This window comes from Kogia breviceps, chromosome 9 (genome assembly GCF_026419965.1).
Source record: "Kogia breviceps isolate mKogBre1 chromosome 9, mKogBre1 haplotype 1, whole genome shotgun sequence".
Lineage (NCBI taxonomy): Eukaryota > Metazoa > Chordata > Mammalia > Artiodactyla > Physeteridae > Kogia > Kogia breviceps.
In genome coordinates this window covers 52,775,290-52,793,180 of record NC_081318.1, presented here as the reverse complement: position 1 = coordinate 52,793,180, position 17,891 = coordinate 52,775,290, and the positions used below count along the sequence as shown (strand labels likewise).

Genomic DNA, 17,891 nt, shown 5'->3' with positions numbered 1-17,891 from the left:
GTGGATAAATTAAAACACATACACTGCTGGTGGGAATGTAAAATGTGCAGCCACTATGGAAAACAGCAGGGAAGTTCCTCCAAAAATTGAAAATAGAACTACTATATGATCCAGCAATCCCATTTCTGGGTATATACCCAGAAAAACTGAAAATAAGATTTTAAAAGATATTTTCACTCCCATGTTCATTGCAGCACACCCTAAATGTCCATCAATGGATAACACAAATGTGGTATACACATGCAATGGAATTTTAAAAAGAAGGAAATCCTGACACATACTACAACATGAAAGAACCTTCAGGAAATTATACTAAGTAAAATAATACAGTCAAAGAAGGACAAATACTGCATGATTCCGCTTACATGAGACATCTGAAGTCGTCAGACTCAGAGAAGCAGAAAGTAGAATGGTGGTTGTGTAACCGAGCAGGACCCAAGGGGGCCTTCCTGAGACAGACCCCCTTCCCCCATATCCTCTGCTGTAGCTTCTCTCTAGAGTAAGCAGATAATAGTATCTAATGCATATTTCCTGAGTTTTTCAGATGCTACAGCCCACCACCAAATGGAAGAAATTAACTACTTGACGATCATGAGCACATAGCCCCCAGACCTTCTGACACTTAAGGATTGATAATGTTAACACCTGTGACACCACCCCGTTACCTGAACATCAACCAATAAGAATTGTGCACAAACTGATCACATACCCTGGGATGCCCCTCCTTCACCTTGCCTTTAAAAATGCTTTGCTGAACCCCTTTGGGGAGTTCCAGGTTTTTTGAGAATGAGCCACCTGTTCTCCTTGTATGGCCCTGCAATAATCCTTTTTCTGCTCCAAACTCCAAAGTTTTGGGTTGTTTGGTCTTCCTGTGTATCAGGTACACAAACTGGTATTTGGTAACATTTGACAGGGTCTGGAAGAAAGGAAAACAGAATATTGTTAAATAGTATAGAGTTTCAGTCATGTAAGAAGAAAGGATTCCAGAGATCTGCTGTATAACACCATGCTTTCAGTTACCAATACTGTACTTGAACACCTAAACATTTGTTAAGGGAGTAGATCTCATGATAGGTGTTTTTTACCACATACACACAAAAATTAAACTATAGAACTTCTAGAGAAAAACATAAGAGAAAATCTTTGTGAACTTCATCAAAATTCTGTACTTCTGCTATTTGAAAGACACTGTTAAAGTGGTCAAAAGATGAGCTGCCAACTGGCAGAAAATATTTGCAAATCATATATCAAATAAAAGACTTGTACCCTGAATGTATAAATAACTCTTAAAATGAAAGCAAAATGGGCAAAATGTTTGAATAGATAGTCTACCATACAAGATATAAGGTTTGAATGGACAGGACACCAAAGAAAATACTTGACATAAGCACATAGATATATACTCAATATCATCAGTCATTAATACAATGAGATGCCACTACATACAGATTAGAATTTTTTTTAAACATTACTGTATTTTTATTCCTCTAATTTACTGATGTTTCTTCATTGTAGCAGTGTAAATAAAAAAGTAAAATTTCTCCATGCACAAAAGGTGTCTGACTGACAGAAAGTGATGCAGGAGGGACGTCTTTCGGCTGGTGAAAATTTCTAAATATGCTTGCCTGCTGAGGCCAGCCATCAGTGAAACTTCAAAGTGAATTCCAGTGCCTGAGATGGTCCATCATGGGCCAGGAGGAGTGTTGGGGAGGAACCCTTCTCCTCCCCGGTGGTCCCTGGCCCAGGGACTTTGGGGGAAAAAGTTGCCCAGGTCCTGGGTCCCTGCCCTAGCTCTGGGCCAAGAAATGGGCAGCAGGTGGATGGGGAGGAAGCCATGGGCCTGGGGGTCCAGCAATGAGTCCCCACCATCACCCTGGGATCCGATGCATCCCACTCACTAGAAGACCAGTTGTCCTCGAATTTCTCAAATTAAAAAATTTTTATCATACAAAGTGATGATGAGGCTGTGAAGTAACTAGAACTCTCATGTGCTGCTGATCAGAATGTAAAATGCCACAAGCACTTTTGAAAACAGTTGGGTAGTTTCTTAAATAGTCAAATATATACATACCACATGACCTACCTATTCCAGTCCTTGTATTTACCTAAGAGAAATGAAAGAATGTGCCCATACAAAGTCTGGTATCTTATTCAGAACAACTTTATTAATATAAGCCAAAACTCAAAAGATCCCAAATATCCATCAACAGGTAAGCGGATAAACAGACTGAGGTTTATTCATAGAACAGAATACTACTCAGCAATACAAAGGAATAGGCTATCGGATGAATCTTTGTTAGAGAGTCCAAGCTCATATCGCTCACTGCAGGACAGGTCAATAAATGGAGTTATGATTTGTTGGGGAAAGAAATAGGGACTTTATCTGAAAAGCCAGCAGACTGAGAAGATGGTGGACTAGTGTCCCAAAGAACCATTTTACTCAAGTCAGAATTCAGGCTTCTTTTTTACTAAAAGGTGAGGGGATGTGGTTGGCTGTTGCAAACTTTTTGGTGCAGGAATCCTTTGCTCTTGCAGCTGTCAGTGTAGGTCTGGACACAATGTTCCTATAAACCTCCAACAAGACAAGTGTTATTTTCCGTTCTGCAAATAAATGTTATACCTTTAAAGGTCAGAACCTTGAGAATGGGTTAGCATGTGTGTTTCAGGGTAGAGGCAACATTCCTTTACAAAGGTACAAAGCCAGCGTGATGCACAGGCGACAATGCACAAGGCTTAGAACTAAAGGAAAAGATCCAATATGGAGTCAGGTTTGTTCTTCTCTGCTACACTTTGATATAATTATGGTGAGTGAACATAGCCAGAAAAAAAAGGGTACATACTGTGTGATTCCATTTATATAAAACCCTATGAAATGCAAACTAATCTACAGTGGCAGAAAGAAGAGCAGTGGTTGCCTGGGGATGGAGGTGGTGTGGAAGGGTTGTGGGGGAGGGCTGAAGGAAGGGATGATAAGGGGGAAGGAGGAAGCTGATGGAGGTAGTGGTTATGCTCATTATCCACACCCTGGTGAAGGATCTGCAGGTGTATCCAGATGTTGAAGCTCATCAAATTGCCCACTTTAAATATGTATAGTATGTTTCATATTAATTACACCTCAACAAAGCTGTTAAAAATTTTCCTCATGCAGCTCTGAAATGATCTGAGTTGTTCTTAAAAAAGAGTTAATGAGGCAACATTCTCTAAGGTAAAGGAAAGACATGAAGAAGCAATTTACAGGGGTCCCGTGAGAGTTCATAAAAGACTGGGTTGGGAGAGTTTCTGTGGGAATGGAGAATTACCTATCTTGTTTAGTACTACTGGCTCACCTAATATTCCCCTATCCCCAAAACAAAAGCTGAAAACTCATTTGGCACCTAAAGTCCACTCTAGTTTTATGAAGCGTAACCATTTTTTTCCCCTCAAAGTCAGTCTCAAGTTTAAGATAATTCTTGGAGTCCAGGAAGGCGTTGGACTGCTCCATTAAACTTATCATATTAATTAAATTCACCATCATGTATTCTATCAACGAGTATCTTTTGATCACCTACTTACTTTGTGCAAGTCTCTAGACTAGTCACCCAACTATAGAGGGTTCTGTGAACAGGTGCTGGCAGATAGGGACTGCTGTGTACACATTTAGCAAGATGAACAAAAGAATTAAACAATTGCTTTTCAGACACAGCCAATAGTGAATTATCGGTCTTATGTTGATTTTCCAGATTTGGCTTTAAATTTGTATCCTATGTAATTATATAATTTTTAGGGAATTACGCATGTACCAATTACTGTGTTGACAGGTATCATACAAAAGTCCAACATCTATCCTGAGCAAAAGCTTTGTGCCCTACATCAGCCTTTGCTCCTCTGTAGTCAGGCTGGCCTCAGGACAAATAAAATTACATATAAATGCAATCCTGAGTTTTATTTTTCCCCATAGGTTCTAAATAATTTGGCTGTAACTCTTTGGGGATGACATTCATGAAAAACTCTATAATCTTCATTATTGTATTACTCAGCTACAGGTATTACCAAAGCTGTAATTTATCTAAATTGTATTTTTGTCCAAGGGTTATAAAGGGGATAATATGAAAAGTCTATTGGGATATTGTTAGTAAATTTATAAAATTACTTTCTGTATCCAGTTAGACCAAGTAATTTTTTCACTCGTTGCTTTTAGGGCAGGCTTATGTATCATTGAAGACTTCAAGGGAATAAAAGTTAAGCATCCAAACAAAAATTCTTTATCTAAAAGCATGTCTGTTAGGTCAAAGTTATCATTCATGGGGCTCAAGGAGAGCCTTTAGGTGAGTGAACAATCTAAGCCTAAAGCTATAGAACTGCAGACAGATATTTCCAGAATTCTTCATCTTACCACTTTGTGCTGTTCCAAGTAGTGAATTATTGGTGCCAGTGCCATATATACAGCCCTGGAGCACATTCTCACTGCTGCTTGATCCAATTAAGGTCAGAGTCCGTACATCGGGGGTTTACTCCAAAGAGAGGTTTGTTGTATGTAATGGATGTTCCTTAGCACGCTATCCCCTTCTGTAGCCAGCAAGGAGACGATGGTACCAAATACTGAGGAGGGTCTGATATCCTCTGGTCTTACGGACGTGAAGTGTATTGCATTTACAATGCTAGAGCTCCAAAGAATTGTGTGATCTCTCCTTACCCCTTGATGTTATATTGAGCAGTCAGTGAATACGAAACCCTGTAGCTTCTCAGTTCTGTAACCTTTAACCATATGTATGCAACCTTTTCATCCAAGCCATTCAAGAAATTTTTGTGGGCCCAAAAGAAGTGGGAAAGGCCTATGAGTGAGAAGTAACTAGCATAAAGCCCAAAGGTAAAGCTAGCTGGAACTAGTGGCCAGAAATCTGTGCACAGCATAAAGCAGCAAATTTTTAGCAGCAGTTAGAAAAATCAGAACTGAGCAAATAGCAAAATGAGAGAGCAGAACTATCAAAACCAGAATAATTCATTGTCCACTTTCTAAGTTATCAGTTTAGATTACTTAGTTGCTGGGTTATAAAACTGAATAAACAAAACACAACTGATAAATGATCATAGATCCCCAAAGGCTAAGGAGATATGACAACTAAATGAAATGTGATATCCTGGATTGGATTCTGGAACAGAAGGAAATTAATGAAAAAACTGGTGAAAACCAAATAAAGTTTGAAGTTTATTTAATGTGTCCATGTTGGTTTCTTAGATTTGACCAATACAGATGATAGCACTGAGAAACTAAAATCAGGTGGGGATTTTACAGGGATTCTCTGTGCTATCTCTGCAACTTTTCTATAAATCTGGCATTATTTCAAAATAAAACATCTATTTTAAAATGAATTAAGACAAGATTCTTACCCTGGAGTAGTTGGTGCATACCTGGGAAGAAACAGAAATGAAGAGACCAACTCAATTCTAACACTAAATGGTTTAATGAAAAGATTCACAAGGTGCAATGGTGCACAGGACAGGTGGAGCCCTTAGTCCAAACCAGGGTTTAGTGAGAATACCTAAGATCAATCCTGAAGGGTCTGTAGGATTGGTCAGGAAAGGAAAAGGTGACCAGAATTACAGGTAGAAGGAAGGGCATGAGGTCTGTGGAGAACTAAAACAATTTGGAAGGGCAAAGGATGAGACTAGAGATGGGAAAGATCAAGTTTGCATACCTGGATAAGGAGCCAGAACTCTACTTGGGGATGATGGTGAATAAAATCATCAGTTCTGCAATAGCACAGGGATATATTTTTGGAAGCCGAGCTAATTTTAAGAATCTAAAAGATATTACATACATAAATAAAATAGAAGAAAAAAATGATCAAATATAAAAGATTATTAATGATAGAAAAACAAAAGAATAGAGAATATCAATAAAACCAAAGGAAGTTTCTTAGAGAAAATTTTAAAAAGTAACAAATCTCTACAAGTACTGTTCAAGAAAAAAAGGCATTAATAAAGAATATTAGAAAGGAAAATGGGTACATAATATAGAAATTAGAAGTAATATGAAAATGATTTGTCAAGAGTTGAAAACATATGAAATAAACAACTTTTGGAAAAAATATAAATTATAAAAACTGATTCAAGAATAATTAAATAAAATAATAAAAAGATGAAAAAACCTACTGAAAAATCATTTCTCCCTCTAAAACACATTAAACCAGATAATATTAGACCAATTATACTAAACCCTTTGACTCTTCTGGTATAATCATGATTATAAAATTTGATATGTGATTTTCAAAGTTTAATCAATGTGATAAATAAGAAAAAAAATGAAATCAAGTAATAAAAATTGGAAAGAAACAAAAATTGTCATTTTTCACAGGAGATATAATTGTCTGCATAGAAAACCCAAGAGTATCTATGGGAAAACTATAACATAAACTGTGCTACATCCAGAAAATGGAATATCGTTCAGCACTAAAAATAAATGAGTTATCCAGCCATGAAAAGACATGGTGGAATTGTAAATGCATATTACTAAGTAAAAGAAGCCAATCTTAAAAGTCTATATACTGTATGATTTCAATAAAATGACATTCTGGAAATGCAAAAATATGAAGACAGTAAAAAGACTGCCAGGAGCTGAGTTGGAGGGTAGAGATGAATAAATGGAACACAGAGGATTTTTAGGGTAATGAAAATAATCTGTATGATACTATAATGATGGCTACATGTCATTATACATTTATCTAAAACAACATCATATACAATACCAGGAGTGAAGCCTAAGGTAAGCTATGGACTTTGGGTGATTACAGTATATCAATGTAGGTTCATTAATTGTAACAAACACACATGGTGCCTGCTCATACACATTCCACTACCATGTAGAAGATGCCAGTAACTGCAAGCTCGGTAAATGAATACCTAAATGGTAATGGTAGATGGTATTCACATCTTTTGAGCACCAAATATATACAACAAATTATGTATTTTTGTATGTTATATTGTGTGTTCCTCATAACATAAAACTCATAATATGCTATACATCTATTCTATGTAATATTTTTCACAAAGGCAATTGATTATTTGTACGTCTATTTTCTTAACCAGGATAAAAGCTTCATGAAGATAGGAACCTACATTTCTTGATCCTTTCTGTATTTCCAGGGCCTATCAAAACACACTGACATACAGGAGGCATTCAACAAATATCTATTGACTGTATGAATAAATAGATAAATAGTTCTACGAGCTAGGTATTATTTTTTCAATTTTACTGATAAAACTAGAGCATTAAATGACTTGCCCCAAGTAACATAGCTAGAAAGTGGCAGAACCAGATTTAAGTACACAGTTTTTCAACATTCAATGAAAAACTTGCTTCTCATTGGTGCCCAGTAATGAGGAGTAGCCCAGAGCACTTTTACAAATCCCACGTGAACTTCTCCCAAGGAAACTTTAGGCCGGTTCATCAGTTTCTTCTTAAAGATAATGAAAAGGTGATACTAAATACATGACTAAGGTTATCGTTGGCTTTTTAAAAGAATAAGAAGTGCAGCAAATTTGTCTTCTGGGCAGCAGTGTAGAAGATTCAGAGGCCAATTTTGGCAAATTGACCAGGCAATTACTGAGCATCATTTTAGTTATATACTGATAGGTCCTGAATAATTTCCATTTGCGCTTTAGTTCTTCCTACATGTTGCAAATTGATCATGTTCTTGAATTATCTATCTTTAGCCCTAGGGTCTCATTTATAACACCTGAAGACAATTAGATAATTGTTAATAAATACTAAACAATAATGGCATGAGAGTGAAGCCTTTGGGGGGAACATTAAAAAAATATGTGTTTCATGTCTGTTTTTCTATGACTCAGCATCAATCCCTTGGAATAAACAGAATGATATCTTTAAACTTTTCCAATCGGAAGGTTTTTCACCAGATTTGTGACACAGATTAGGTAATACAATATCCTTCAGTGGTTACGCTCACAAACATACTTCATCATGTGATGATGGTACCAATATTCTTGACACTTTGCTAACTTCGTAAGTGGGAATATCACTTTCTGTTCATAGTTAGCAGTGAAGTTAAAGTGATTCCTACATTATTAAAAAGGTGCAACCAATTTGTTAACTGTGTACACATATACATACATATGTGTGCATGTGTATTACACACACAAACACTCATATAAAGATTAATTAATTATAGGTCCTGAATTTTTTTTCAAAGAACTGAGATAACTGATATAGAAAAATAACATGTTGGGAAGGGTTGAACAAGTGAAGCACAAAGGATTTTTTAGGTCAGTGAAGCAGTATTGTTTAGGGCAGTATCTTTATGATACTGCAGTGGTCAATATAAGATATTAAACAAAACTCATAGAATATTACAAAACAAAAAGTAAACCTTAATGTATGTAAATTTTTAAAAAATCACTTAAGAGGTTGGTAGATGTTAGTATGGAATGCAGACTAGTATATTAGTATGACAAAAGAATCTAAATGTGTTACAAATGTATGAAATCTCACTGAAGGGAGTGGGAGAATAAGGTGCAGTAATGAGTATCTATCAGTCCATACTGATATAAATAAATGATGGAATTAATTTAAAAAAACTGGGGAGAAGAGACAAATCTTTCATGGAAAAGAATTCCAAACAATCTATATAGATACTCTGCTCTCAAGGAGGGAGGAGCATAACTCCCCATTACATTAATGGGCGGCACCTAGTGACATTCTTCCAAAGGATAAATATGGAGAACAGTAAATAAAAGAGTAACTTTACAGTGGAGAAATTTGACAAACACTACCTCAACCAGGGGATCAAGAGCAACATCAAAGTCATGTCAAACTGATAGCCCCTTGATATGATATGATGAAAATGGCACTTTGCCTTTGTGTTTTTATCCCCGAGAAACCATAATACCAGTCTAGTCATGAGATAAATATCAGACAAACCCAAATTCAGAAACGTTCAAAAAAATTACCTATCCATACAGAACTGTCAAGGTCATCCAAAACAAGAAACATCTGAGAAACTGTCACAGTCTAGAGGACCCCAAGGAGACATGACAACTAAATGTAATATAAATAATATACTGGGTCCGTCTGAACAAAAAAAAAAGGACATTAGGGAAAAAATAAGGAAATGTGAATGAAGTATGGACTTTAGTTAATAATAATGTATCAATATTTGTTCATTAATTGTAACAAATGTACCATACAAATGTATAAAATTAACAGTAGAGGAAGGTAGATATGTGGTCTACGGGAGCTCTCTTCCCAATAATTCTATATATTTAAAACTGTTCTAAAATAAAAAGCTTATATTTGAGAAAAAGGAAATGGAGCGGCAAGTTTAGAGAAAATAATAGCTGCATGAAAAACAATAAATCAGAACATGAGAAACAAAATCACAATATACTATTTTTAAAAAGCAAGTAACAGAAAGGAAATTTTCGAATTTCCAACAACAGAAGCAAACAGAGCAGAAGGGTAGAAAATGCTAGTCAATTACTAGTCATCATTGTGACTGAAATTCTATACATAGAAGATTATTTCCTTATCTGTTGATTTATTTGGGAAATGGATCATTTCTATATCTGATAATCCCTTTTGGATATCATCAGTACCAGGATATTTAAATAATGATAAATAAAAGACTTCAGCAAGTTCCTTAAACTCAGTAATTCTCCTATTCCTTCTCCTTAAGGTAAGTATAATAATGCTATAAACCTAAGAATGCTGTTATCTGAACTAAATAAGGTGATGCATTTAAAGCACTTCCATAGTACATGTCACATAGTAAGCCCTCAATAATTCTATTAGTATTCCCCCAAGCATCAATGACATAAATTATTATTATAGTTGTTGCTGTTATTGGGGATTTGTAGATAGTGTCAGAGATGTTACAAGTTCTGTGGTAAACGATTTCCCTTTATCACTATCTTCTGTCACTAGTCTTCTATGAAGACTGACCCGCTCCTACATTGTTCTGATTTCAAAGACCTTTGAATATTTCCCTTTTTATTATTTAGTTTCGTTTTCCAAAACACATTCCTTTTTTCCCTTTTATTCCTTATTTGTTCAATAATGAGTCCCTTTTGATTACTCTCTTTCTGTAAATAGTACCACCATTATTCCAGGCTTGAAACTTCAAAGCAATCTTTTAATCTTCTATTTTCTTGTTCAGTTCAATTAGCCATCATCAAAAATCAACAATGTACACTTTAAATCTCTCTCACATCTGTCCAGTTATTTCTGTTGCCACTGCCAGCTTTAGGATTTAAAAAACTCATTCCTAGCTAGCTGTTATTATATCCTGATTTTCTTATTTCCCATGTCTCCTCATAGTAAACTTTCCCCTCATATAACAATATGTAAATATTTCATTGAATCCTCTGGACTCAATAGGATACAAGCAGAGAACACCTTTATTCTTTCTCCCACTCTACCTTCAAATATGCTCACAAACTAATTCTTTCCCTGAGTCCGCCACAAGTTGCAGGCAGATCTCCCCAAATTTCTAAGGTCCTTTAGTGACAAACTGTCTCAATCTGGTTCAATACAATTTAAAAACCTTCCTCGTCCTTCCCCCATCCCCCGCCCCTGATAGCATCTGCATCAGACTTCAGCCTGCAATGGCGGATGGGGACATTTTTGCTTCTTCTCTACTTCTCTTTCACCTTCTCTATTCCTGGTTGTCTGACACCTCAAGAACCAGGACCATGAATAAAAGGTAATTAGAGATAAGCAGTGTAGTATCACATGCTATTAGAGGTGTTCCTTCTTCTGGATGTAATGCATGCACAAGTACTGTTTCATTTTGATTCATTTCTCACTTGGGAAGCACTTTTATTGGTTTTTCAAAGTTCCTCTACTAGGACTGCAGTTCCCAGGACACAGTCCCTAGCTCTCCCCCATGATAGGGGACAGGTGGACATATAATGCACAGACACCCCTGTCCCAAGAAACTCTCTCCCTCTAGTATTTTCACTCCCACACATTTAAAAAATGGAAGTGGGTGTTCACAACATGGGTAGCAATACATTTCCAATCTGTTAGCATGTTCTGCAGTAGGCAGTCCTGCAGGACCCAAAGTAGGTATTTGACCCCTGTTCAATTATTCTCAATTTCCACAGAAATTAAGGTAAGTTCTATTTTCACAATCCGTTAAAAGTAATTTTTAACTCACACTTTTATGAAAAAATCACCATATGCTCATAAAGTCCATAGGCTATTTTCTTAGTCTAAGATTCATAATCTAAAGCTCTCTCTAATCTTCTCTGACCGGTCATTCTAATCTATTCCCTACTACTGAGCTAATCCAAACATCCTTTGCTGCTCCAAATTTAATCATCATTTTCTAAATTCTGCCTTTATTGCATCTCCATCCTCTACTCCAGTCCCCACCCACACACCCTAGTCAGGATCCTTTGGAAGGAAATTAAGGAAGGCAGAAAGCTCAGATCCTTTCATAGAAATGATCTGTTCAGGAGGCCCCCAGTGTCATCAGACAGTCATCATTATACCACTGGGCTCTCAAGCCCTCTGCAGCTACAGCAAATAACCTCTCCTCTGTCTTTCCCTTTGCTTTCCTTCCACAAGATTTACATTCCCAGGTAGAAACACATAGCCATGGCTAAATCACATGGCCACCACTGAAAAACCATGGGGCAAGGGGAAATGACATAGCATTAAAAATTAGTCAAATTTATTATTTTTGGCATATAATATGACTGTTTATATAAAAATCCCAAGAGAATATATTAAAATAATTAGAACCCATATGAGATATCCACAAAAGTCACTGTCCACAACATCTGTATGCGAATATCAATATCTTCCTTATATAAAAACAAAGAGAAACCATGATGAAAAAGATATCAATCACCAAACAACACAAACAAAATATGGACTATTATGAAGAACACTACAAACACTAATTCAGATGTGTAACAGAAGATGTGAATAAAAACATCCATTATTTTTGAATGAAAAGACAGAGTATTTTAAAGTAGCTCTTGTTTACCTATAATCCAGGATGAATTTGGACCGTTTGTAACCATGCTCCTTACTGAACAATAGGAATTTAGTGTGTGAATGAAATTTTGTTAATTTGATTGAACCTATTCATTTTATTTGTGTGTATGTGTGTGTTCTGGAAATGATCTGAAACTGACCTGTATACACAGAGATATATAGAATTACATGTTATACACTAACATACTTGATATTAAACATGAAATAAACATGAAAAAATATCTAAGTTCATGGTAGAGTCATGACATCCATATTTCTACCCAAAGAGGTATTCATATTTTAAATCTGAAATCCCACTAAGGAAATCACGTTAACTCTTAGCCTGTTTGCCATTCTGTCAATCATGTAATACAGTCACTTATTCCTGGACGGATTTCATTGTATTTTCCATATCATTCAGAAATTAGAAAGTTAGATATTCTTAGTTGTTTTGTGCCACCTTGTTGTGCTATTAGAGGCTTGGGTAGATGACAAGATAGGATGTAAGACTGTTAAATCTCAACTTGAAGAACCTCACATGTTAATTACCAGCTCATATCCCAGAAACAATGCCATTAATGATGGAAATTAATGAGGGTGGAGAATTAAAGCAAAAATGAAGTTAGAACAATTAGGGAACTATGGTCAAATTGTTGGCAAAATAAGGAGTATATGGTGGATGTGCAGAACAAGACTTGCTTGTTACTCCCCTGCGCTTAACAGCTCTCCTTCAGCAACTGCTGTGACTGAAGAATATCGGAATATCAAAAGACCTGTGTAACCATATTGTAATAGGGAAAAACAAATCTGACTCCATATTAGATCTGTTTCTTTTGCTTTAACCTTTGTATTCTATCTCTACTGCTTCGAGTTAAGAATGTTGCCTATAGCATGATATATACAGGATAGCCCATTCTCAAGGCTCTGACCTTTAAGGGTATAACACTTTTTCATTCATATAGAGACAAAAAGTTGCAGAACAGAGAAGAACATTTGTCTTGCTGAAAGTTTACAGGAACATCATGACCTGAGCTATATGGACAGATGCAAGAACAAAGGATTCCTACACCAAGAAGTTTGCAACAGTCAACCATGACTCTCCCTCACCTTGACTTTAAAAATGCTTTGCTGAAACCCTTTGGGGAGTTCAGGGTTTGGGGGGGCATGAGCTACCCATTCTCCTTGCATGTCCCTGCAATAAAAATTTCTCTGCTCCAAACTCAGATGTTTCGGTTTGTTTGGCTTCACTTGCATTTGGTAACAACATGAAACACTGAGGTCCTGCCCAATATCACTGTTACTGTCCTCAAGTGCTTTTGCTGACTCCAAATCTTCACTCACTGTCTGCCTGATGTAGAGCCATTCGGAAAGGCTAAATAACCCTGTGCTGCACTGCATTGTGCCCAGTCCTTATGTTCTCTCAAGAACACATCAACATGTTCTCATTATTCATTTTATCTTGGTTAAGTGAGGGGTGGATTGTTTATGAAAACAAAAACCTAAATAAAACAAAGAGACAAACAAAACAAAACTGTACTGTTACTAACCTAAAAGTTTCCCCCTCAGATACAGATAGGGCCCAGTGGACCCACTGGTTACTTAAAGTACTTGTTGGTAGTCTCTCTTGACTAAAATGATATTTCTTAAGTTAACTAAAAATGTTTAAACTGCTATTGTTTGAAGACAGGATATAATGTAAAAAGCTACCATAGCCAAGTCCCCTTGCAGTGTTTCATGGTGGTCTACTAGTCGCTGAGGTGGAGGGGATGTCCCTCACACCCATCCATTCAGAAGGACAAGGCATTCATTCATTCATTCAACAAATATTTACTATATTGAATGAGTACTATGTGCCAAACACTGAGGATTTGGTGACAAATAAAAAAGACAAAAATCCATGTCCATGGATTTTTACACTCCAGTGGGGAGAGACAGACATAAACAAAATAAACATATAAGCCACTCTCTGTGGCTCTATATCAGTCTATTTCAACCACATCATTTCTCAAGGCCAGGAAGAGTATGGTGTCCATTGACTTCTGGCTAGTCAGGATCTTGTTTCCAGTAATTTCCTCTGCTACGTTTCCTTCTTGCTGGGCATCTCTGCTCCAGGGTTTTTCTTTGCTTTTATATCCAATTCCAGAAATGTCTGCAATGTAATTAGTTTCTGCTAAAAACAGTACTACTCCCAGCAAGGCCCCTTAAACAGAGGTGCAGTGATTGTAAAAGAGCCATTGTTTATGATAGTGCAAGAAGAAATAAGCTGGGAATGTACATAATTTATGAACTGTTTATGATGTCATCCAATATTATCATAAACATAGCCTGACAAAACTATAATAAACACAGCAGCTGTTTCCTCTATCATCTCACTGCTCCACTGTTTTAAGAGCTAATTCAGGTTTTAATATTTTCACTCTTAATCTTTTATGATACTGATTGACCTAGCAATACACTAATCAATCTTCATGCAAAATCTCATTATACAGCCAGTTAAGTACAATAAATCATACATTCAAGATGTAAAAAATTAGCATGCATTTTTTTGTTTTGTTTTGTTTTTGTCTTTGTTTTTTGCAGTACGCGGGCCTCACACTGTTGTGGCCTCTCCTGTTGTGGAGCACAGGCTCCGGACGCGCAGGCTCAGCGGCCATGGCTCACAGGCCCAGCCGCTCCGTGGCATGTGGGACCTTCCCAGACCGGGGTATGAACCCGCGTCCTCTGCATCGGCAGGCAGACTCTCAACCACTGTGCCACCAGAGAAGCCCTAGCATGCATTTTTTTAAACTACTTTATTAGAAATGAAAGTTATAAAACTGTTGGGCACTGTGAATTTGGTGGGCGTGAATGCTCTGTGCTCTGAACTCAAAAGCTAAATTTCTAATTTGGCACTTTTTGAAGCGATAGAGTTTCTGTCTGTTTTAACACTTCTGGTGTGAAGATAAGTCTTTGTAGAATTACAGATAAGTTAGCATTGCTTTGGAAGTATATGCATTTTATCTTTTTGATAAGTGTCTTATGAACAACAAAGGAATTTATTTTTGCCAGGTAATAGTGAAAATACTATGAGTGCCCTCTGCTGCTTTGGAGTTACATAAAAGCCATGGTGTATTTATGGCAATTGAAGCCTGAAAGAGGGGGAACTGGACAAAATGTATCAAGCAACAGGAAGTAGGGCAGGGAGGGGATGAAAAGGGAGAGGATACACCCTCCATATTTTTCCTAACAGACTACATATTTAGAAAAATCAAACTAACCGTATCTGTAAGAGAATGTCTCTTAACAAATTCATTGATTATGGTACTTTTTATAGTCCTATTATGAAGAGCAATCATTTTTCAGATTATAACTCTGTGTTAAGAACTCTGCTTTACTGAAAATATTGGCTTGTTTTAAAATGTTAAGTGTAAATTTATCCTATGAAATTAAACACTTTATCAACTTATGATACAGAAGCTACTAACAACCAGTAAACTCTCTAGGAGCTGTAAATGGAAGGGTAAATGCTTTTCTAAAGAATGAACTGTGGGTCCTTATTGTGAGGTACACCTGAAACTAACACAACATTGTAAATCAACCATACTCCAATAAAAATTTTCTTTAATAAAGGGAAAAAAAGAATGAACTGTGTGGGGAGGGTGATATGGGTAAAGGGGATCAACTGTATGGTGATGGGGAGAAACTAAATTTTTGGTGGTGAGCAGGATGCAGGCTATACAGAAGGGCAAATATTATGTTGTACACATGAAACCCATACAATGTTATAAACAAATGTTACCTCAATAAAATATGAATTAAAAAATAAGAATAGATTTGTTCATGTTCGTCTCTTTCTTTTGGCGTATTAACCTTCAAAACACAGTAACGCTTGCCTGTATTAAGTCAGCACTGCTGCCCGTGACTGTCAGCTACTGGTCCACAACGTGATAAGCACAGGAAGTCAAAGGATGTGTTTGTAAACTTTCATAGCTATTGATAGACTGATTTTTATATCCGTTTAATCTAATAAAAATCAAATCCGGAATGTGAAAAAGTCTTCCAGACCTACTTTCTTTTTCAACAAATAAATGGCAAGAGGGAAAAAGGGATGCAGAAACTGCCAGAGAGGAAAAAAAAATTATATAAACATTAAGCGTGTGCAATATTTGGATCTTGTTTAGATTCTGATTTAAACAAACTGTAAAAAGTCATGTTTTAGATAAGTGGCAAATTGAACATGGACTGATCATTAGATGGTACTGTTGATATTATTAATTATGATAATGGCAATGTATTTATGAAAAAAATCACTAGCCATTAGAATATGCTCTGAAGAATTTATGGTACCTGGTATTTGTTTTTAAAATAATTTTGAAAAAGAAGTGGAAAGATAGAGGAAATAACATTGCAAAATGTTGATAATTGTTGTAGATGGATGATGTATACATGACATTTTATATGCTTTTCATTTTCTACTTTTTAAAAATTACCAGGATAAAACATTTTTTAATCTAAAAAAACAACCCTCTGGACTTGTATTTTTAAATTTTTATGTTTCATTTTTCTAGTAATTTATTTTTATTGTATTTTTTAAAAGTATCTCTCTGAAACATTCCAAAAATGTTTAAAAAGAACATAACTTCACCCAAAGATAGAAAACAGAAAAAACAAAAACACAACAAAAAATGTAGATGCAGGGATATGGAGGTTTTGTTTGGTTTTCTTTTATTTGTAAAGGAGAAGTTTTGACAAAAATTATGCCAGAGAGATTAAGACACTTTCTTGCAGCATTTTTTTTTCTTTTTATTTCCCTCCTCCACCCCAGTTTTGCTTTCCAGTGTAGGCAGTTTGCTCTAGCATTGACATTATTGGGTAAAATATTTATATTGCTTCTATGGGCTTTAATGAAACAGATTTTAGAGTTCTTTTCATTTTATTTCATTTGTTAATAATCTCCACTACGTTCCTTTAATTTTTTACACATGCACATATTTTAAATAGTGGCTTTAGGCCTTAAATAGAGCCAATTTCATATCCTTGGAATGACAGTGGTAATTGGTTGCTTATCTCTTTTTCCACTCCTGCCATAGATTTATCCATACCCAATGAGTGTCAATTGCAAAACATGGTCTTTGTCAAGCTTTCTTTACATAAGCTTTCCGTGGTTTAGAACTGGAACTAATGAAAAAATTTGTGCAATCAAGAGACTATACTCCCAACACTACCACATCAACTTAATGACAGAAGCAAACAGGCATACATGTTGAGTTTTCTCCTCTTCTCCACCCTGTGTATTGCCACAGCTGTCTGTATGTGATAAGTATATTCAGGGAGCAAAGAAAAATAATAAGTAAGGACGGCCGTCCATTTTCAACCCCATGAAATAATCACGTTCTTTACCGCAGGAACAAATTCTTATTGTAACAAGGACAAGGCGAAGTTGGATTCCTAAGGGAACAACTAAGAAAAACACCCTGAAATGGAAGATCCTAATATAGGGGAGTTCAGATAAAAATCTGCCTATAACTTTTTTCCCATTTTTTTTAAAAGATACTGTGTATTGTCTTTACCCTTCAACAGAGAAATATATTGTCTTTGAGTTATAATTAAAGGGGCTCCTAAAAGGCAATTCTTTATTATTGGCAATAAAGACTGAACTGCTGATACTCACAACATGGATGAGTTTCAGACACCAAAGAGTACATACAATATACATTCATTTCTATGGAGTTCTATAAAAAAAACTAATCAATGCTGAAAAACATCATCATAATGGCTACATACTGAGTATGAAGTGTAGAAGTAGGTATTAACTTAGAAAGAAAAGTTCTGGATTTATGGTAATATTCAATATCTTGATAGGGGTTTGGATTACACATGTCTATGCATCTCTTAAATCTCATCAAGTGCTACCCTTAAGATGTATGCATTT

The 17,891-nt window shown here is 36.0% G+C and overlaps 1 long non-coding RNA gene across 1 annotated transcript in view; it reads right to left on the bottom strand.

The window, feature by feature from the left end:
* Positions 1-397: 397 nt before the first annotated feature.
* Positions 398-17,891, bottom strand: part of LOC136794853 (uncharacterized) — a 114,466-nt gene continuing 96,972 nt past the window's right edge. Inside the window, exons 2-3 of the long non-coding RNA XR_010842211.1 lie at positions 710-916; positions 398-494 (exon numbers count right to left, since the gene is read on the bottom strand). This is a non-coding gene — a long non-coding RNA (uncharacterized lncRNA). The remainder of the gene's footprint in view (positions 495-709; positions 917-17,891) is intronic.